This window comes from Oryctolagus cuniculus, chromosome 1 (assembly GCF_964237555.1).
Source record: "Oryctolagus cuniculus chromosome 1, mOryCun1.1, whole genome shotgun sequence".
Taxonomy (NCBI): domain Eukaryota; kingdom Metazoa; phylum Chordata; class Mammalia; order Lagomorpha; family Leporidae; genus Oryctolagus; species Oryctolagus cuniculus.
In genome coordinates this window covers 22,291,064-22,313,395 of record NC_091432.1, presented here as the reverse complement: position 1 = coordinate 22,313,395, position 22,332 = coordinate 22,291,064, and the positions used below count along the sequence as shown (strand labels likewise).

The following is a 22,332-nucleotide window of genomic DNA, read 5'->3' as shown; positions in this document are numbered from 1 at the left end:
TTTCCTAGTGGTGGTTTTTCCCAGGCCCTCGTGAAAGGAGACATGGAATTAAGTCAGTGCTGCTGCAGTTTGGGGAGTCCTTCTCCTATTGGCCCTTCTGCAGTATTGTTATTGGCCACAGCTATTTATACTCGGTGACATTGACTTCTCCTTCCGATTTTGGTGTCCTGCCACTCAGCTGAGAAAGTAGCCGATCTGAAAAATGAAAGCTGGTGGAAATGCATTATGTATACTCTAAACACTGCAGTGTGAGAGTAGAATCTGATCTCAATCTTGTTCTTTCACAGATTCCTTCTGTTGCACATTGGGTAATGATGCCTTAGGTCTTAGTGGGGGAAAAGTAGGGGTTACTGGTAACTTGCCTCAGAGAAGGGGGAGTCTGAAGAATCTTCTGGATCTCTGCCAGGTCACCCCTGCAGTAAATAGTTAGGCTTGAAGTTAAGAAAGCAAGTTTTCATTGACTTTTCCAGTGCTTTGTATACATAACACTGGCACTGTTAAATTCAGACAGCCCAGGAAATTTTATACCAGAAGACAAAGTTGGTGCCTACAGTGTAGCAGTAAGAAGTCAGGGAAAGGAAGTCGGACTTGATCTGAGGGAAGAGCTTGCGTGTAAATTAGATAACTGAGTTGGATACCATGGCCTGAGTTACACTCCGATGACTGTGCTGCTCACGCTTCCTTCCTGACAGTGCTAGAACCCAGGCTCTGTTTAGATTGTAAGTTCATTATCACATTTGGAATGAAAAGATCCCAGGGATTTGGGAATACTGTAGATCTATTTGTGTGCTCAGAAACAATTAATTAAAAGCTTGGAATATGTATTTGTACTATGTGCCAACTGACATATCAAAGTCCTGTTACTTATTCATGGTTATAAAATTTGAGAGCAGCATATGATTTCAATTTCAATTTTAAAGTGACTTATTATCAAGGAAGGGGCTAAGGGCAAACTGAAAAAGCAGATCTTAGAAAATCCGAGTGGCAAATACCTCCTGAAGCTCTCTGATACTGAAACCTGTTTAAGTTAGGTGAAATAGGTCACTGTTTCCCACAGTGAGCATTCATATGTACTCATTGACTAAACCCTGAAATGCCCACAATACAGATTTAACTAGGGATATTTCCCATCATTGTAGTTATAAGTGGTCCTTCCCAGGGGAAGTGACTATTCATTCAATTTTATTTATTTATATATATATATATATGTGTATATATATATATATATATATATATATATTTGGGCAGGTAGAGTTACAGACAGTGAGAGGGAGAGACAGAGAGAAAGGTCTTCCTTCTGTTGGTTCACTCCCCAAATGGCCACCACGGCCAGCGCTGTGCCAATTCGAAGCTAGGAGTCAGGTGCTTCTTCCTGGTCTCCCATGCGGATGCAGGGGCCCAAGCACTTGGGCCATCCGCCACTGCCCTCCCAGGTCACAGCAGAGAGCTGGACTGGAAGAGGAGCAACCAGGACTAGAACCCAGCACCCATATGGGATGTCGGTGCCACAGGGGGAGGATTAACCAAGTGAGCCACAGCGCCAGCCCCTCGCTTTTATATTTCAAGCAATAGCGTACACCAGATAGGCAGCCATCAGTGACACACTGCAGACTTGAGAGCATGCATCCTGAGGTGGGTTGAAATGTGCTTCAGGCAGAGCGAGGAGTTCAGGCTCCCTCAGGCAGCCTCTGCACCATCCAGGCAGCAACAGGGTCCAGCAGTTCAGGAATTGTCTCTTAACAATCCCTGCCTCAGCTAGGGAGCTTCCTTCCCCAGTTTTTAGGCTGTGTGTTTCCTGAAGTGCACAGAATGCCCAGGAAGTGTGGTCCAGGGAATTGTGGGGCTTGGATGTGAAGAGAACACTCTAGTCACTAAGTTTCTTACCCACTGTGATCAGGGGACAGCTAAGAAAAGGCCCCTCCACTTCTCTCCAGTTCTGTGCTTTTCTGTCCTACCTCTGATCCCCCAGTGTCCCCTGTATCTGGAAACCAGTAAGAGTGTCTCATTTTACATAAGCATCGGTCCTCATCCTGGGGTCCAGAGACTTGCGTGCGCTGTGATAATCTACTTGGAGGGAGGATGTGTAATGTGGGCAGACCAGTGGGTGATTATCACTTGGTTGACTTTATGAAGAATAAGCTTCAAGACAAATATTTTTTGTTTGATTTTGATGTTCTTTTCACTTAATCACTAGTATGGCAACATCTATTTTCTATTTTTGTCAAAAAGTGTCTAGCAGTTCCCTATGTTAAAGGTTAAATAAACTTTTGTAAATTAGCCTAAGACCCTAACCACTATATATCACACCATTTCCGTGGAGAGTTTTATGTTTCGTTTTCTAAATTATTAACTAGCAGATTAAATCTTAAAATATTACTAGTTTGGTAGTTGTAGAATTATTAAATCAAGAAGTGCTGCTTCTGCCACTTGGGTTTATTGCCTAGGATAGTCTGTTTCTCAGTAAATGGAGGTGTAAAGTTTTAAGTAAACAGTATCACCTTTATCAACTCTCTTGTAACATTTATCGTTACATTTATTATAAATTGTAACATTTATTTTCTTGGCCACTATTTTCCTTTCCTCCAGTCCTGTTACTGTAGGGTTTTAGGTTTGGAAAAATTCTTTTTTTTTTTTTAATTTCCATTTTATTTGAACGGCAGAGATACATATAGAGGGTCCCCATCCACTGGTTCTCTCCTCCAGATACCTGCAACAGCAAGAGCTGGGCCAGTTAAAACCAGGAGTCAGGTCTCCTGGTCTGTCCTGTGGATGCTAGGGATCTAAGCACTTCACATTGGCAGGAAACGAATTAAAAGTGGAGCCAAGACTGAACCCCAGGCACTCTGATATGGGGTGCAGGCCTTGCAAGTGGCATCCTAACTGCTGCAACAAACTCCTGCCCATGGACAGACTCCTAAAGAATACGTGATAGGACTCATAGGGAGAAAACCACCCAAACTCACTCAACTAGTGGGCGACATTTAGTGATAAGCAATAAGTACAACGTGTTGGTCTGCAGCTGCATGCAAATGAGCACTTTGTACTAAGTGCAAAGCGTGTTTTTCTCTCTCAATACAGTCAGTGTCTTTTCCCGTCCAGTTTGCTTTACTAAACTCTTCATAATGTTTTATGCTGACTGCAGATTAGGGCTAAGTGAGCAGGGGAAGGGCCCAAGTGTGAATTCGGTTTGGTGGCTGTTCCTGTTGCTTCCGATCAGGGAGATGTCTTCAGAATTCTGACAAATTGCTGACGAATGCTCCCAAGCCTTGACAGAGATTTGTGTGCTGAGTGATTGCTTCAGCAATTCTGACCCAAAGGAGAGCTGTCAGATTCAGTTCCGCAAACTCGGATGGTCTTTATTAACGTGTAATTGAACCAGTGGTTTCGTTTTGGTCTGATGTAAGTAATTTGATTAATCTGGGAGAGCATTCACATGACCCAGTGAAACTGATGGCTTTATTTCAGTGTGTTTTGTCACAGAGCTCTGTTTCTGTGTGTGTACACTTCAGGGATTTATCTAGCCCGGGGAGGTCCTGGTGGTTATTCACCAAGTTGCTAGATGCCTGCTAAACCTTTGCAGCTCGCCCTTGGCATCAAAGTGATTCTCATTCAGCCCATTTTTTCAGATGTTGTCCATTACCATTTTTCTTCTTCTAAATTACCCAGGTAATAGTTTGTTTATACTATAGTAAGAGGAGCTTGGATTTATACAGAGGTAAATTACAACTTCAGATAGTTTTCCCAATCACTCACTGAAAAAATGTTTCTTGACTGCTTGATCTTCGCCAGCCCATTATGCTGTGGGGGAAGTGCCCTTTTCTGTTGGATGCCATGACCCGAGAGTCTCACTATACTTTAGGGGGAATCTCAGCTCTGTCCTAAACTCCCTCCCCGCCCCCGTCCTCTACTCATCCCCCCGATGAGTGCTTCTCATGCTCTCCTTTGCACACAGATAATCAGGAGGTGCTGGCTTCATTTGCAGGTTCCCAGGTCAGAGGGTCAGATTCAGTAGATGGGTGGTGGAGCCACGGGTTCCACATTTTTATCTAACTCCTCCAGAGACAATACAAGTAGGCCACAGATCATTTTGAGAAATTCATTAAGTATTGCCATTCCAGCCTTCTCTCTTTGCTCTCTGTATACACCTGGGCAACCTCGTCCTGTCTTGTTTATGCCAAGAATATCCACATTTCTTTCTGCAACTCAAGATTTTTTTTCTGCAGAGTTATAGATTTAAGACCTTTAATATTAACTCATAATTCCATGTGACTATCCCTTAGGTGCTTCAGTCTAAAGGTGACCAAATTGAAAACAGTTTTATCCCTAAACATGTGTCCTGACCCATTTCTTTAATTTAATGAAATACATCAACATTCATCATCCCCCCTTATGTCCATACGAGAAATCTAGCTGTCTTCTTAAATTCCTCCCTCTTCCTTACCAAGATCTTTCCATTGTACCTTCTGATATCGATTTCTTCCCATATCCCCTGTTGTTACTCTAATTTAGGCCACCTAGTTATTGCCACAGCTTCCTAACTGCTCTCCCTGCCCCTAGTCTTGCCCTGCTTCCAATCCATTCTCCACAAAGCAGTTAAAGCAATCTTTAAAACCTCCTTTCTCTTAATTTAAAAATTTCTCTTAATTTAAAAATCACTGCTTGTGATGCCAGAATCCCATTAGACCCCGCTGCTCTACTTCCTATCCAGGTCCTTGATATTGCACCTGGGAAAGCAGCTGAAGATGTCCCAAGTGCCTGGCTGCCTGCCACCCACGTGGGAGACCCAGATGGCGTTTCCAGCCCCTGGCTTGAGCTTGGCCCAACCCCAGCTGTTGCAGCCATTTGGAGAGTGAACCAGCAAATGGAGGATGGGTCTCTCTTTGTCTCCTCTTCCTCTCTCCCTCTTTCTATCACTCTGCCTTTCAAATAAATATTTTTTTAAAAAGTTGTATTACAAAAGTAACACATGGCATTTGTAAAAAACAAATGACTGACATTAAGGGACTATGTGAAGTAATAAAGTGAAGCCCCCCCCCCCAACTCCTCAGGGAAAACTATCTTTTTTACAGTTTGGAACATTATGAGGCAGTACCTGAAGCTGTGCGCTTTATAAAGAAAAGGCAGCCATTACTTAGCCCAGAGTTCAGATGCCTGTGTTCCACACCAGAGTGCCTGACGGCAGTTCCTGACTCCAGCTTCCCACCAAGCAGAACCTGGGAGGTAGCAATGAAGGCTGAAGTTCTAGGGTCTCTGCATGTGGGAGAGCTGGATTGCGTTCCAGGATCCTGGCACAGGCCGGTGGTCACTGCAGGCATCTGGGAAGGAAACAGCAGATGAAGTGTGCTCTGTGTCTGTCTCTAAAATACATACATTTAAAAAAAAAAATAGAGGCTTACTTAGCTGACAGTTTTAGAGACAAAGTTCAAAATCAGGCGTGGCCCTGTTTGGCCTCTTGGTGAGGACTCTCCTGGCTTATCAGGGTGTGGTGCATGGCATCATGGTGTGAATGTATGTGAAAGGGAGAGGGTCATTGGCAAATCAGGAAGCCAGGGGCTGGGGAGGTACTGTCTTCTCTTTGTAATAACCTACTTTTTTTAAAAAATATATTTATTTATTTATTTGAAAGAGTTACACAGAGAGAAGGAGAGGCAGAGGCAGAGAAAGAGAGGTCTTCCATCCACTGGTTCATCCCCTAATTGGCCGCAACGGCCGCTGCTGCACCGATCCAAAACCAGGAGCCAGGAGTTTCTTCCGGGTCTCCCACACAAGCGCAGGGTCCTATGGATGTGGACCTCTTCTGCTTTCCAAGGCCAGAGCAGAGAGCTGGATGGGAAGTAGAGCAGCCGGTACTCGAACCAGACCCCATATGGGATGCCAGCACTGCAGGCGGCAGCTTTACCCACTATGCCACAGCACCAGCCCCAATAACCTACTTTTTTTGAGAGCTTAGATCCTGTGAGGGCTGCCTTAATCCCATCCAAGGGCAGTGTCCTCTATGGCTTAATTACCTCCCATGAGGCCCTACCTCTTAAGGGTTCTGCCACCTTCACATTGCTGCACAGAGGACCAAGCTTCTAGCATGTGAACTCCCTAAATGGCCACAATGGCCAGAGCTGGGCCAGTCCAGAGCCAGGAGCCAGGAGCTTCTTCCAGGCCTCCCAGGTGGGTTCAGGGGCCCTGGGACATCTGCTGCTGCTTTCCCAGGCCATAGCAGAGAGATGGATCAGAAGTGGAGCAGCCGGGACCCAAATCAGCGCACATATGGGTGCCGGCACTGCAGGTGGCAGCTTTACCTGCTATGCCACAGGCGCCAGCCCCTTGGTCTAAATTCTTTAGCATGTCTTATGACCTGGCCTTTCCTTCTCTCTAGGCATATCTCTGGTTGCCCTTGAGTGTCCCACCCTTCCTTCAGAATAACATACACATACCACTGGTGACCATACTTAGCTTTTGTGAGTGGCACCCAAATATGCCGTGTTCTCACCTGCTTTTGGGTCTTTGAACATGTTGTTCTTTCCCCTAAAACCAGTGTGCTTTCTCAGCGATGCTTCCATGATGCCCAGATAAGCTGTAGTTTCTTTGAGCTCTTACAGCCCTGAGTCTATATCATTTACCACGCCATGCTATGTCTATTAGGAAAATTCTCTACTGTAAAACTACTGTATATTCCCTGGAGTTGGCTATATCCATCTCAACCTTCAGCATCTCTCACACCGCCAAAGCAAATGGGCCATAGCATGGGTCTTTTGACTGGATGATGGGAATACGTTTGAGAAGTGGTTTCTGCTGTTTAGGAATTCACCACTGTCTGACTGAAGCTGTCCACTAGTGTGATAATCATCTGGCCCCTAGCTTACAGAAAGCCTCAATCGTCTGGATGATCTTTAAAGCTCCAAGTAGTACAGCTGCCACTTGCAGTGCTGGCATCCCATATCAGTGCCAGTTCAAGTCCTGGCTACTCCACTTTCACTCCAGCTTCCTGTTAATGCACCTGGGAAGGCAGTGGATGATGGCTCAAGTGGCATCAAGGTCTCCATGTGGGAGACCTGGATGGAGTTCCTGGCTCCAAGCTTTGGCCTGGCCCAGCCCTGGCTGTTGCATGCAGCCATCTGGGGAGTGAACCACAGATGGAAGATCTCCATCTCTCCCTCTCTCTCTCTCTCTCTCTCTCTGCCTTTCAAATCAATCATTTAAAGCCCAGAGTAACTCACCAGTGAATCAGCCCTTAGGCCCTCAGAAAAGGTGCACAGAGGTGAGAACTGTAACTTGAGAGACCCCTCTTGCCTGTCTGTTGTGACCAGATTTGCTGTGCAAAAGAAATCATCCTTTTTGTTGCTGATAGTACATCTAAATGGTCAGCTTTATTGATCAGACATCAAAAAGTATGAAGAGACAAAAGGAGGTCAGAAAAAAAAATCTGAAAAAGCAGAGGCGTGGTAGCTGAGAAGTGGCAGCTGGGCTGTGGAGGGGGATTAGAATCAGCTGTGGGGCTCAGCAGTTGTTACACCATAGAAGCGGCACTGGAGGAAGGGAACAGAAGGCGTTCTGACGGTGAGGAATGAGAGGGCTTGCCAGCAGCTCAGGTCAAAAATTAGAACAGCTTTGCACTCCCGAATGCCAGGGAGCAGGGAGTGAGCAGTACCTGCACCTCAGCTGTGCTCCGAGATGGCAGAAGCAAAACCAGAACCAAGGTGATTTCCGCTGTGAGCGTGGCTCTTTCATAGCCAGACTCCCAGGAAGGGTCCTTGCGCTCGCACACCCTCTGCCCTGTCCCATTCTCTCATAAACCCTTCCCAATCTGTCTGTCATCCCTACAGTTCTTGTCAGAATATCCAAAGCCTGCCTGGTTGCCAGTTTCAGTTCTCTGTAATCTTACTTCACTTCTGAGCTACCCAGCATTTGTCCCCATACCTTATCAAACTATTCTTTTCCATGGTTGCCAGGACATAAACTCCTGGTTGTTCTTCTGAAGCCTTGGCCATGGCTTCCCTCTCTCTCTCTTCTGCTGAATGCCTCTTCCGTTGGTGAGTCCTGACTGTGGATGACCCCCTTCTCTCCTGGCTGACCTGTGCTCCCCAGATGCTCCGAGGCAATCTCATGGCATAGAATAATATCACATGTAGTCGGAGAATCCACCAGTCGTATCTGCAGTCCCGCTGCTCCTGGAGCTCAGCTTATATGAGGGTACTTCAAAATGTTGGTGGCAAAATAACATTAAAAGATAAATTTATTTTGGTGTGAAAAAGAACCTTGAGATCCAAGTATAGTTTTGTAATACTTCTTGAAGACCTCACATATATCCACCTGACTGCTGAACATCTCCACTTAGCTGTCTCATAGACATCAAAAATGCATTTTATCCTAAACTCCTGATTTTTCACTCTATCAAACTATTTCCCCGCATTTACCAGATTGCTGAGGTCCAAAATCTTGGCAGCATTTTTGCTTTTTCTTTATCTCACATCTCATACCTAACCTAGCAATCACCTGTCCACTTTACTTCTGAAATGTATCTCAAGTCCAGCCTTGACTTTACACCTCTACTTCTGCAGGCCTAGTCCAGCTACCTTCCTCTCTGTCCCAAACCTATACAGCAGCTTCCTAACTGGTGCCCTTGTATCCACTTTGCCCTCAGACAGTCTCTTCTACCCAGGGCAGCTAAAGTGATTTTTTTTTTATTTGTTTGAGAGAGTTACAGACAGAGAGAGGGAGAGGCAGAGAGAGGTCTTCCATCCACTCCCCAAAATGGCCACAATGGTCAGAGCTGGGCCAGGAACCAGGAGCTTCTTCTGGGTCTCCCACATGGGCACAGGGACCCAAGCACTTGGGCCATCTTCCACTGTTTTCCCAGGCCATTAGTAGAGAGCTGGATCAGAAGTGGAACAGCTGGGACTCAAACTGGCGCCTGTATGGAATGCTGGTGACTCAGGCAGAGGCTTAACCTACTGTGTCAAAGCGCCCACCCCCATGCGTGTAACTTTTGAAAATAACTAAGGAGGTTTTTCTAATTTTTTAATTTTTTGTACATTTTGTATTTTATATAGTCATAGAATGGAAGTGACTGTAATTTAGGATAGCAACAGATGAGTTTGGTATTAAAGACGATTTACGGGCAGGCATTTGGCAGAGCAGTTAAGACACCGCTTGGGATGCCTGCTTCCCATATTTGAGTTCCCACTTTCTGTTCCCAGCTCCGTTTCCATTCTGGCTTCCTTCCAATGTGTTCCCCAGGTGACAGCAGGGGATGATGCAAGTAGTTGAGTCCCTGTCACCCCTGTGAGAGACCTGGGTTGAGTTCCTGGCTCCCAGCTTCCACCTAGCTCAGGTTTGGCTGTTGGGAGCATTTGGGGAATAAACCAGGATATGGAAAATCAATCTCTCTCTTTCCCTCTCCCTCCCCCCTCCCTCTCCCTCTCTCTCTGCCTTTCAAGTAAAATGAAAATAAATAACTAAAAAAATGTTTGAAGGAAGAAAAATAAGTCTTTTCTATAAAATTTAGTATTCTTCATGAACATCATACAAGTGTTTTCATATTTGTTACCATTTTATCCTAGTATAAACCCTGTGAAGTACTGGATAAAGAAAGTTAGGCTGAGTGTGGTTAAACTCCTTGCCAAAGGCTATGCAGGTAGGAAGTGGCAAAAGGTAACTCAAGCCCAGATTTAATGATTCTAAACCCTGTTCTCTCTTCTGCAGTTCTAAACATTGCTACCAAAGAGGGATAGTAGTTTTATCTGTAGAAGATAAAAAAGTATTTCTTTTTTATCTTTCTGTAGTTTTATCTGCGGAAGAAATAGTCATCAAAATAAGAGGTTTTTTTTTTTTTTTTCATTTTTTTAAGATTGTTTTATTTGAAAGGCAGAGAGAAATTTCCCATTCAGTGGTTTCCTTCCCAAATGTCTGCAGCAGCCAGGACTGGGCCAGGCCAGAGAGGAGCCTGACACTTAGTCCAGGTCTCTCATGTGTTTGGCAGGAACCTACCTACCTGAACCTACCTGCTGCCTCCCACAATGCACATTAGCAGAAGCTGGAATGGAGAGTGGAGCTGGGACTTGAACCCGGGCACTGCAAGAGAGAATAAAGGCATCCCTGGGGCCGGTGCGGTGGCGTGGTGGGTAGGGCTGCCGCCTGCAGTGCCGGCATCTCATATGATCGCCACTGTGGGTCCGGCTGCTCCACTTCTGATCCAGTTCTCTGCTATGGCCCAGGAAAGCAGTAGAAGATGGCCCAAGGCCTTGGGGCCCTGCACCCGCATGGGAGACTGAGGGAGCTCCTAGCTTCGGATTGGCGTAGCTCCGGCCATTGTGGCCAATTAGGGGGTGAACCAGTGGATGAAAGACCTCTCTCTCTCTCTCTCTCTCTCTCTCTCTGTAGCTCTGCCTTTCAAATAAATAAATAAATCTTAAAAAAAAAAAAAAAAAGGCATCCCAAGTAGTGTCTTAACTGCTACACCAAACACCTGTCCTTCAGGTGTTTTTGTTTTTGTTTTTTATTTTGCTTTGTCTTTAAAGATTTACTTATTTATTTGAAAGTTACGCAGAGAGAGAGATAGGTCTTTCATCTGCTGGTTCACTCCCCAGTTGGCCGCAACAGCCAGAACTACGCCAATCTGAAGCCAAGAGCTTCCTCTGGGTCTTCCCACATGGGTGCAGGGGCCCAAGGACTTGGACCATCTTCTGCTGCTTCCCCAGGCCTTAGCAAAGAGCTGAATCGAAAATAGAACAGCTTGGAGAGTTGAACCGGCGCCCATATGGGATGCTGGCACTGCAGGCGGCGGCTTCACTCACTATGCTACAGCTCCAGCCCCAATCTTTTGGTTTTATAATTGAGTTAAAAACTGTAACATACATAATTATTGTTGAAAAGTATTTTTTCCCCAAACTACTCAGCCTGTTATAAAATGAAAAAGGAAAGTTTCATGACTACCATAACACTTCCTGGAGATAGTCACAGTAAACTGTTTCTTGTGTCTTCTTCCTAAAAGTTTCTGTGTATTTGCAGACTTCTAAACACACAACCAAGAGGCCGGCGCCGAGGCTCACTAGGCTAATCCTCCGCCTTGTGGCGCCGGCACACTGGGTTCTAGTCCCGGTTGGGGTGCCGGATTCTGTCCCAGTTGCCCCTCTTCCAGGCCAGCTCTCTGCTGTGGCCTGGGAGTGCAGTGGAGAATGGCCCAGGTCCTTGGGCCCTGCACCCACATGGGAGACCAGGAGAAGCACCTGGCTCCTGGCTTCAGATCAGTGCGGTGCGCTGGCCACAGCACGCCAGCCGCAACGGCCACTGGAGAGTGAACCAATGGAAAAAGGAAGACCTTTCTCTCTGTCTCTCTCTCTCACTGTCCACTCTGCCTGTCAAAAAATAAAATAAAAATAAATTAAAAAAAATAAACACACAACCAGGAACATTTATCTCATGGTCACCTGATAAATAAGACTTCTTCCAAGTTTCCCTCTTGGCTGCAGGGGTACAAGCACTTGGGCCATCTTCTGCTTTCCCAGGCCATAGCAGCAAGCTGGATCAGAAATGGAGTGGAGCAGTCAGGATTCGAACCGGCACCCATATGGGATGCTGGCACCACAGGTGGAGGCTTAACCCACTGTACCACAGTGCCGACCCAGTATAGACATCTGTAATGTCAGAAATACTATTCTGTTGAATGGCTAGTCTGTAAATTATTTAGTCTCCTAGTGGCAGACATTTAGGTAGTTTCCAGGTTTTTACTGTCATAAACAATGCTGTTATAACATGTATATGTCACTGCATGCTTCTCTGAGTCTGTGAAATAAAACTTTAAAGATAGAACTACCTGGTTCACAGAATGCATTTTATTTAGTTTTCCTAGATATTACCAAATTGTCCTCCTAAAGAACTGCATCAGGAGTGTTTGATAATGTCCTGCAAAATTTAGGACACATAAAACCCTTGCTCCTAATCGGATTCTAGTGAGAGACCACTTACCCTTTGCTCTTACATAAACAAGGGGATGGCCATCAGTCAAAGAAAGAGCAAAAGAGAAACTTCGGTTTGGTTTTATCTTTGTAGAAAAATTAAACCTTTTCATTAATGTTTATTTTACGCTTTGTGGGAGTACAGTAAAAGAGATGAGTCGTGCTGATTTCTTTTTGCTCCACAGTTGATACCACTTATGTTTTGATGAGTAATCAGGCTGAACTGGATTCAGTTATCTCTTTTTTTAGAGCAGGGATTTCCAGCATGAAATACCAAATAATTCCCTGGATTTTGAGTTTGTCAGCACCTGAGTGATGATAAAGCTGTTAGGGTTCAATTTCTGACATTGACGTTAATGTCCGTCCTCCAGTACATGGGTAACCCATTTCAAGCTCACACCTGTTTTATTCATCACTGTAATGCCTAGGATTAGGGCTGGTACTTACTGTGTGCTCCTAATAGTTTATTACTGCTGTTATAAAAAAAAAAATACGAGAAACTTAGTGGCTTAAAACAAGACAGATTTATTGTGTCTCAGTATGTTGGTTAGGTGTCCAACTCATTCCTCCCAAGGCCAGGGTCAGGAAAGAGGACAGCAGAAGAGAGTTCATTTCCTTACCTTTTCCAGTTGCTAACGGCTGCACGGCTCTTGGTCCCCTTTTCTTTAATCTTCAAAGCCAGCTACCTTGCATCCCTCCGACCTTTCTTCCTTAGTCACATCCCTGTCTTTGTTGTTGTCTATAAGGACTGTGTGATTATACTGGACCCACCTGTTAATCTAGGTTATGCTCTATTTAATTCAGATAATATGATTAGTGACCTTAACCATATTGACATCTTTATTTTTTAAGATTTATATTCATTTATTTATTTGAGAAGCAGAGTTACAGATAAAGAGAGGGAGAGACAGAGAGATCTTTCATCTGCTAGTTTACTTCCCAAATGGCTGCAATGGCCAGAGCCGGGTCAATCCAAAGCCAGGAGCTTCTTCTGGGTCTCCCACGTGAGTGCAGGGGCCCAAGCACTTGAGCCATCTTCCACTGCTTTCTCAGGCCATCTTCCACTGCTTTCTCAGGCTATTAGCAGGAAGCTGGATTGGAAGTGTGGAGCAGCCAGGACTGGTTCCTATATGGGATGTCGGCACCGCAGGCGGAGGCTTAATCTACTGGCACCGCAACGTCAGCCCGGTGTTGACATCTTTAATTCCCTTTTGCCATGTGACATGTATTCACCAGTCCTGAGGAGTAAGACATGGACGTCTTTGTTGGGTCATTACTCTGCCTGTCACTGTGCTCGATGAGTATTTGCTGCTAGAGCTAGAGTCGTTCCTGAGTCACAGGCACTACAGCTCTCCCTGCACAGCTGCATTATCTCTTTGTGTGTACAAGAGTATCATGGTGTCCACAGCAGGCAAGAACACACGACCCTTGTGTACTGACCCATTGCTTCACTTTCTTAGTTGCAGATTGTCTGTTGTATTCATTATGTTACTTGTATATTTCCTGGTGGCATAAACTAGAAAATGGAAGCTGATAGCACTTTTATAAGTTGTTCATTTGTTGTTCCTGTTGAAAATGGTTGTTAACTTTCTTATCAGTGAGGATAATGGTGATGGCTTGATGTACACGTTCTCATAGAGTTGGTTGCAACATTGTAAATGTTCAAATCTAGAAAATTGCTGTAGGGTATCCTTCACTTAACCTCAACTATGGGTGCACATTTTCAACAATCTTCCAAAAACCATGAAAATGAGAAGGCAAACACTTTGAGCATGAAACTTTAGAAAATATAAATTTAAAAGTACAATCCTTTTAACCTATCAGTTCTCTTTCTCAGAAGGAAATAATCAGACAGCTTACAAAAAAGTTTAAGTGATTCATCACAGTATTGTTAAAAGGAGAGAAACTAAAAACCTGAATTTTTATTAGTAGAAATCTAGGCAAATAACTCTAATACTAACCACTACAAATGCGAGATATGGAGCTATTTACTGAGAAAGATGTCTTATAAAATATAGGAGTGCAGAGGAAAAGCATACAATATAGTAATATATTGTTCTCATTTTGTAAAAGTATTTATCTACATAGCCGTGTGTGTGTGTTGTGTAGAAGCTATCCTGACATTATGTGTATCTGATAACAGATATCTCTAAGATTTGAAGTAATTTTTATTTTATTCTTGATATCAGCTGTATTATATTACTTCCTTTTATAGTGACATATTTAAGTTATAAAAAAATTTTAAGTTGAACTGTTTAGAATTGAGTAGCACAGGGACACAAAGGACTAACTCTCCCCTTGCTGCAGCAAACAGCTTAAGTGCTCAGAAGTAGCCACTGCTAATTTGATAAATTAACAGCTTAATAGAAGCTTTTATCTGCCACTTTATTTTTTAAGATTTATTTATTTGAAAGAATCATTTCAAATTGTTTATTTATTTATTTGAAAGTCTGAATTACAGAGACAGAAAGATCTTCCATCCATTGGTTCACTCCCCAAATGACCACAAAGGCCAGGGCTGGTCAGGGGTCCATGCATTTGGATCCTCCACTGCTCTCCAGGCACATTAGCAGGGGACTGGATCAGAAGTAGAACAGCCAGGACTTGAACCGGTGCCCATTTGGGGTCCTAGCGCTGCAGACAGTGGCTTAACCTGCTGAGCCACAGTGCCCACCCCTATCTGACACTTTAGAGCTGGTCCCTGCCCAGGGTGAGTAAGCATTCATAGGAGAAACTGAAAGAATGGTGTGGGGAGCAATTCGGACTAGACTAAGTTACTGGAATTAAGACTTATTCTATGCATCTGCTCTCCCACAATATGGCGCTGGGAGAGAAGTAAACAGCTTCCGCACAGCTGCCTCCAGTTCAACCAATAAACTGTAGGACTTGCTCCTGATTGGAGAGCAGCGTACTCGGCGTGTGGGCAGCCGAGTTGGGATTGGCAGAGGAGGACTATAAAGGAGGAGAGAGACGGCATGCACCAGGAACATCTAAGGGGAACATCTAGCTGAAGGAGCACCTGTGCAGCCCCCGAGAAAGCCGGCCGGCGGTGTGCCGCTCCCCTGCGGAAGTGGGGAATGTGGCCAGGGGGAACTGCCCTTCCACGGAGGTGGAAGGGACAGTAGCCAACCCGGGAAGAACCAGCAGCAAACCCGGGGAGGGCCGCGCAGACGAAAGAACAGCGCAGGGTCCTGTGTCGTTCCTCCACGAAGAGGGGGAGCGACATAATGGTGCCGTGACTCGGATAGGAAACTTAGGAGGGAAGAAACGGGAAGAACTGGGAAAATATCGGAGAGAGAGACTAGCAAACAGCCTAGGGAAAAGCCGGACGAAAAAGGTGCCGGAAGAAGCTATTGAAAGCCTAGGCATAGACTCAGATACGGACTACGGACTACGGGGGGAAGCTGGGAGAAATCTCTAAGGTCGAAAGCGAAAGTGAAAGCTAGAACAAACAGACTCGGATACGGACTGTGGGGAGAGGCCAGGAGAAATGAGGGAGGAATATTGTTGGAGGAAAGCTTGGGGAAACATACCGGGTAGAGAAAAATGTTAGGGAAATTGAAGCCGCGGGGGGCAGGCCAAGGTGGAAACGAAAGCCACTTTGGGATTCTCAAGTTAGCCCGGGAATAGGGGGCGAAAAGTTGAAACCAGAAGCTGAAATGTAAGCCAGATTGGGATCCGTCTGATTAGCCCGGGAAGCAAAGGACGGGAAGCCAAATCGTGGGGCAGAGACGTAAGCTGGGTTGAATTCGCCAGGCTAGCCCGGGGAACTTAGATTGAATGCTAGTGGCGGACACGTAAGCTACGCTGTGTGACTCGCGGAGGCTGCTGCGCGCAGACAGAGCGTGCGGGGCTCAAGTACATAGGGAACGCGGGGCTAGCGCGGGGACCGCGGAGTGTGCGCGCAAAGCCGAGCCGCGCAGAGCCGCGAAGCCGCGCAGATGAGAGAGGCGCGGGCTGAAGCGGCTCAGAGCCGGAAAGCTGCCGAGAAGCAGCCTCGGGGCGGGCGCAGCCGGGAAGCCGCGGGGATAAGAGAAACAGAAGTTTAGAAATAAAATGAGAGCGGGAAGCTGCGGGGATAAGAGAAACAGAAGTTTAGAAGTAAAATGAGAGAAATAGGAATGCTGGAAGATAGAAGTAAAATGGGAGAAATAGGAATGCCCGGAGATAGAGAAATAGAAAAATAGAAAGGCCTCCCCTCAACATGGCAATGAGAAAGCTTGGATTCGGTCTGCCTGATTAAGTGAGGCGATGAGCACCTGCGGGCGGCTAGCAGCTTATGCGCCGCAGGTCACCGAAGACAGGCACGAATTAACATCAGTAAGGCCTCCCCACAATACAGCAATTAGGAGGCTTGGATTCGGTCTGCCTGATTAAGGCGGTAAGCACCAGCAAGTAGCTCGACCAGAGTATGAGCTGCAGGTCACCGAAGATAGGCACGAACCAACACTAATAAGTCTCCCCCACAATACGGCAATGAGAAAGCTTGGATTCGGTCTGCCTGATTAAGGCGGTAAGCACCAGCAAGCGGCTCGACCAGAGTGTGAGCCGCAGGTCACCGAACACAGGCACGCATCAGCGCCTAAAAACCTCCTCACAACATGGCGAAGAGAGGACCCGGATTCGGTTTGCCTGATTGATAGGACTTGTAAGAACCTGTGGCAACTCTAGCAAGTAGAGCAGAGTGTGTGCCGCGGGACACCGAAGACAGGCGCGTATCAACGCCAAAAATAAAAAGAAAGGGGGATCTGTGGGGAGCAATTCGGACTAGACTGAGTTACTGGAATTAAGACTTATTCTATGCATCTGCTCTCCCACAATATGGCGCTGGGAGAGAAGTAAACAGCTTCCGCACAGCTGCCTCCAGTTCAACCAATAAACTGTAGGACTTGCTCCTGATTGGAGAGCAGCGTACTCGGCGTGTGGGCAGCCGAGTTGGGATTGGCAGAGGAGGACTATAAAGGAGGAGAGAGACGGCATGCACCAGGAACATCTAAGGGGAACATCTAGCTGAAGGAGCACCTGTGCAGCCCCCGAGAAAGCCGGCCAGCGGTGTGCCGCTCCCCTGCGGAAGTGGGGAATGTGGCCAGGGGGAACTGCCCTTCCACGGAGGTGGAAGGGACAGTAGCCAACCCGGGAAGAACCAGCAGCAAACCCGGGGAGGGCCGCGCAGACGAAAGAACAGCGCAGGGTCCTGTGTCGTTCCTCCACGAAGAGGGGGAGCGACAGAATGGTAATTTCATTCATTGGATTATCAGACTTCAGAGATACAGATCAACCTGGTAAAAACAGAATGCTTTTATGATAGTGTGAAATCTTTTATAAAGGTGGGATTTGAAAATCATAGAGGTGGGAGCTTTAGAAGTCATTTAGTTGAGTCCCCGTGGCTTATAGAAGAGGAGGACCCATGCCTAGGGAGGGACAAGGTGATTCCTCAAAGTCACAACCTGGTCCTAGGCCGGTACAGGACATAATTTGTTTCCCATCCTGACAGTTTAGCCACTTTACCTCCTTTCCAGGTCACTCTGAGGGACTGATAATGCCTTAGGAGATAGAGGAGGAATATCAACAGATGTGGTGTCAGAGTGAGCATCTAGCAATCAGCAGTGTATTAAGTGCCTGAAGTGTACCCTAAAGCATATTACAGGAGAGAAAGAGGAATACATAAAAATGTTTCTGGGAGACAGAAATTATAGTAATTAAACAGTGTAATAAATATTACAGAGTGTGTGTAAAGTACTGTGGAGCTTAGGAGAAGAATGGTTACAGGAAAGAAGTGTTATCTGAGCCACATAATTTGGCTGAGACCCACACAAGTCGCCGAAGCAGCATGTGCAAAGGTACAAAGGCTCTTAAAAGAGCTGCAAACGGGTGAGCTTTTGGCCTCATGGTTAAGAGGCTGGTTGGGATACCCATGTCCCATATCACAGTGCTAGGGTTCAAGTCCAAGTTCTGTGACAGATTCAGCTTCCTACTAATGTTTAACCTGGGATGAATCAGGCAGTGGCTCAGATAGTTGGGTCCCTGCCACCTGGACTGAGCCTCCTGGTTTCAGTTTTGGCGAGTGAACCACCGGGTAGGAGCTACTGTGTTCATTCTTGCTCTCTATCTCTCTCTGTCTCTGTGTCTCTCTCTCCCCTCTCCTCTCTCTTTCTCTCTGCTTCTCACACAGAAAAATTTTTTTAAAAAAGAGCCACAATAGTAAGAAGATGTCTTAAGCAGAGGACCTTAATTTACACAGAAATTTACAAATAATGTCAGCACTTCTGTATTGTAGTTCTCTTTGGAATGTTTGTGCAAATTCCAAGTGCTACAGATACAGTTTTATCCAGAGCTCAAACAGTTTAACAGTGATAGGTTTTCTTTCTCACAGTTTCTCTGCCCCAACCCCGTTCTCAGGCCACCTATGGATACAAGACTAGTCCCCACTTGCTCAGATAAAAACTCTTGACCGGAGTCTCTTCAGTTCCAGCTGACCTTGGTTGGTTAATATCTCATCTCAGAAGTAATCACCATGACCAAGGGGGGAAAAAATCCACTGACCAGGGCTTCCTAGGTGGAAAAGGAAGCAAGAGATCCTTTTTCCACAAGAAGGCGAATATGGGTACTGGGTAGCAAAAACTGTAAGCACCCACCCACTAGGGATCATTTCAGCTTTTACCTAGAGGTGAGATCTTGGTGGCTTTGAAGGTTTTAATTGTTTTTCTGACATTTAGTATAATATTTTAATAATCTAGAATTCTTTCTTATTATGTCTTTAAATATTTATTTATTTATTTGAAAGAGTTACAGAGAGGGAGATACACACACACAAACACAGAGAGAGAGAGAGAGACATCTTCCATCCACTAAGACATCTTCCATCCACTAATTAACTCCCCAAATTCACTTCAGTGGCCAGGGCTGGGCCAGGCCAAAGCCAAGACCAGAAGCTTCATCCAGGTCTCCCACATGGGTGCAGGGGCCCAAGGACTTGGGCCATCTCCAACTGCCTTCCTAGACGCATTAGCAGGGAGCAGGATTGGAAGTAGAACACCCAGTACTTGTATGGGATGCTGGCACTTCAGGTGGCAGCCTTAACCTCTACGCCACAATTCCAGGCCCAAATAATCTAGAATTCTGAATTAAAGATTAAAAATATCTGTCCTTAGTTTCTAACTTTAAAATGATTTTTTATTTTATAAAACAAAAATTATATTAATGAGGTACTGTGTGATATTTTGATACATCTGTGCATTTTGTAGTGACCAATCTAGGTAAATATATTCTTTCAAGAATTTAACATTTTTTATAATGAAAACCCCTGAAATTCTATCGTCTAGTTTGTTATTTTTAATAGAGTGTGACATAATGAAAGATTTTTAAAAAGATTTATTTACTGGGGCCAGCACTGTAGCATAGCAGGTAAAGCCACCACCTGCAGTGCTGGCATCCCATATGGGTGCCCGTTTGAGTCCCAGCTGCTCCACTTCCTATTCAGCTCTCTGCTAATGTGCCTGAGAAAGAGGTAGAAGATGGCCCAACTGCTTGGGCCCCTGCACCCACATGGGAGACCTGGAAGAAGCTCCTGGCTCCTGGCCCAGTTCTGGCCATTGTGGCCATTTGGCGAGTGAACCAGCGGATGTAAGATTCTCTCTCTCTCTCTCTCTTTCTCTTTCTGTAACTCTGCCTTGCAAATAAATAAATAAAATCTTTTTAAAAAGATATAATTTATATTTTGAAAGTGGAGTTATAGAGACAGAGTGGCAGACAGAGAAAGATCTTCCATCCCCTAATTCACTCCCCAAGTGGCCACAAAACTGGGACTGGGCCAGGCTGAAGCCAGGAGACTGGAAATCTGTTTGGATCTTCCACATGGGTGGTAGGGACCCAAGTACTTGGACTGTCTTCCTCTGCTTTCCTAGGTGCCTTAGCTGGGAGCTGGAGACAGGAAGTGAAGCAGCAGGGACTTGAACAAGCACTCATATGGGATACTGCTGTTTGAGTCATCAGCTTAACACTAGCCCCATAATGAAATACTTCATTCATCAATTTCAAACTGTTGTTGGCAGAAGGGTGTAATTTCTCATGTTGCTTTTATGCGTTTGGATGACTATTTTTTTAAAGGTACAAAAGTTTTTTGTATTTGGAGAATAAGTTGCATATATAGGATTGAATTAATATTGGAAGTGTTCAATTTCTTGTCACAAAGGGCCATTGAAAAGTGATTGACTCAAACTTGCTTTTGTAGACCATCAGAGCATTTCAGGCATGGAATGTCAAGACACTGTGGCAAAAAATGTCCTACATGAAGGATCTCTGTGAGTGAGACCCCAGTGGAAAGAAGTGACCTTCAAAGAAGGGTGTACTTTTCTCTAAAGAGAGGAGAGAACTTCCATTTTGCTTATGGCCTTGTCCAAATACTGACGGAGTTTGTGTACTCAAAAGGCTTCCAGCTGGCACCTCAGCTCAATAGGCTAATCCTTTGCTTGCAGCGCCGGCACACCGGGTTCTAGTCCTGGTCGGGGTGCCGGATTCTGTCCCTGTTGCTCCTCTTCCAGTCCAGCTCTCTGCTGTGGCCTGGGAGTGCAGTGGAGGATGGCCCAAGTGCTTGGGCCCTGCACCCCATGGGAGACCAGGAGAAGCACCTGACTCCTGGCTTTGGATCAGCACAGTGCGCCGGCCACAGCGGCCATTGGAAGGTGAACCAGTGGTAAAAGGAAGACCTTTTTCTCTGTCTCTCTCTCTCTCACTGTCCACTCTGCCTGTCAAAAAAAAAAAAAAAAAAAAAAAAAAAAAAAAAAGCTTCCATAGCCCAGGCAGCTCATGTCAAGAGCCTCGGGTGGTCACTGATGTCATGCATAAGAGTGGTAATTGTTGAATTAACAACAGGAGTCACTGTGCACTACTCACTCTCAATGAGGTTGTATTATGAGAATTAACTGTAAAGCAGTTCTAAAACAGTTTTGTGTGTGTGTGCAAATTGTTGAAATCTTTACTTAGTATAGAGTTGGTCTTCTGTGTATAAAGTTAATTGGAAATGAATCTTAATGGAGAATGGGACTGGGAAGGGGAGAGGGAGCAGGAGGTGAGTGGGATTATGGGTGGTAAGGTGGGTATGGTGGGAAGAATAACTATTCTTAAAGTTGTACTTATGAGATTTGTATTCCTTAAAAAATAAATAAAAAAAACATTCAATTAAAAAAATTACAATTCCTTTACATATTGCATATGTATTGTAGTGTGTAGGCTTCACATTAACCTTCACCCCATGATATGCCTGGCTTTTAGAAGCTTCATAAACCTTCACTAGTTAAATGCATACTATAATACTTACAAAGTTGTAAAACATACCCTGTTTATTAATTTTGATATAAGGAAAGGTATTCAAAAGGAGATAAATTCAAGTTGACATTTACCAATGATTATAAAATCTGAAATTTCAAGAACTTGAAGATACCTCAGTAAAAATATTTGTCAAGCTATAAATTTTCTGCAACCAGCTTTTATCTGGCATAGGTCCATGCCATTGCTATCACTTCAAAAAGGGAAACACAGCTGCTAGTAGACTCCCTTTCTTCTGCTAATAATTTTATCTTTGTACCTCATCCAGCTGATGTATCTTTAGTGAACTAAAAGCTTTAAGGAAGTGGAAAGTATCTCTTTACAGTTGAATGTTGGCAAACCTGTCTTATCCAAAAATGTCAAAACTCTGGTTACCTTGTAATTTTTTAATCTAAAACTAAGATTATACTTGAGATATTTCTCTAATGTAAATCTTTATGTGTCTCCTTTCATTATTTTTGCAATTTGCCAAATATCAGGAAAACAAATTCATTAGATTAGAATGGGAATGCCATACTCTCACATTATTTTCTTCCCCTCTCTTCCACTCTGCTCCCCATTTTTTTTTTCCAAAAACCTGGTTTAAAGGTATTTGAAAGAGTCATGTACGAATTCATTACCTCTTATGGTCTGGGGCTTCTTGGGCTTCCTTATGTAAAGCTTATATATTCTGACAGCTGACTATGGCTGTTACATTTTCTACTTTATCCCATTGCATTAGACAGTGGGTCTCTCCACTCCTTTATTGTGGACTTGTGTTCTTTCTAATATTTGATGCATTTAAAAGTGTTGTAGTGAGCATCCTTACATATAACTTTGTCTACTTGTTTAGGAATGTGAGTAGGATCATTTCCTAGAGTTTGTTTTGCCAAATCAAGAATATGTATTTCCAACATTTTGATGTATGTTGTCAGCTGACCCTCCAAACAATGAAAACAAATTTACAAGCCTGTTACAATTATATGAGGGTTCATTTTCTCTACATCTGCAGCAATATAGTCTCTTGATCTATTATTCCAGAGAACATGAGCTGTAAATAATATATCAGGATTACTTTATA

At 44.7% G+C, this 22,332-nt stretch overlaps 1 protein-coding gene across 5 annotated transcripts in view; it reads left to right on the top strand.

Annotated features, from left to right (window-relative positions):
- Positions 1 to 22,332, top strand: part of TTC17 (tetratricopeptide repeat domain 17) — a 147,674-nt gene that overhangs the window by 1,540 nt on the left and 123,802 nt on the right. The window lies entirely within an intron of this gene.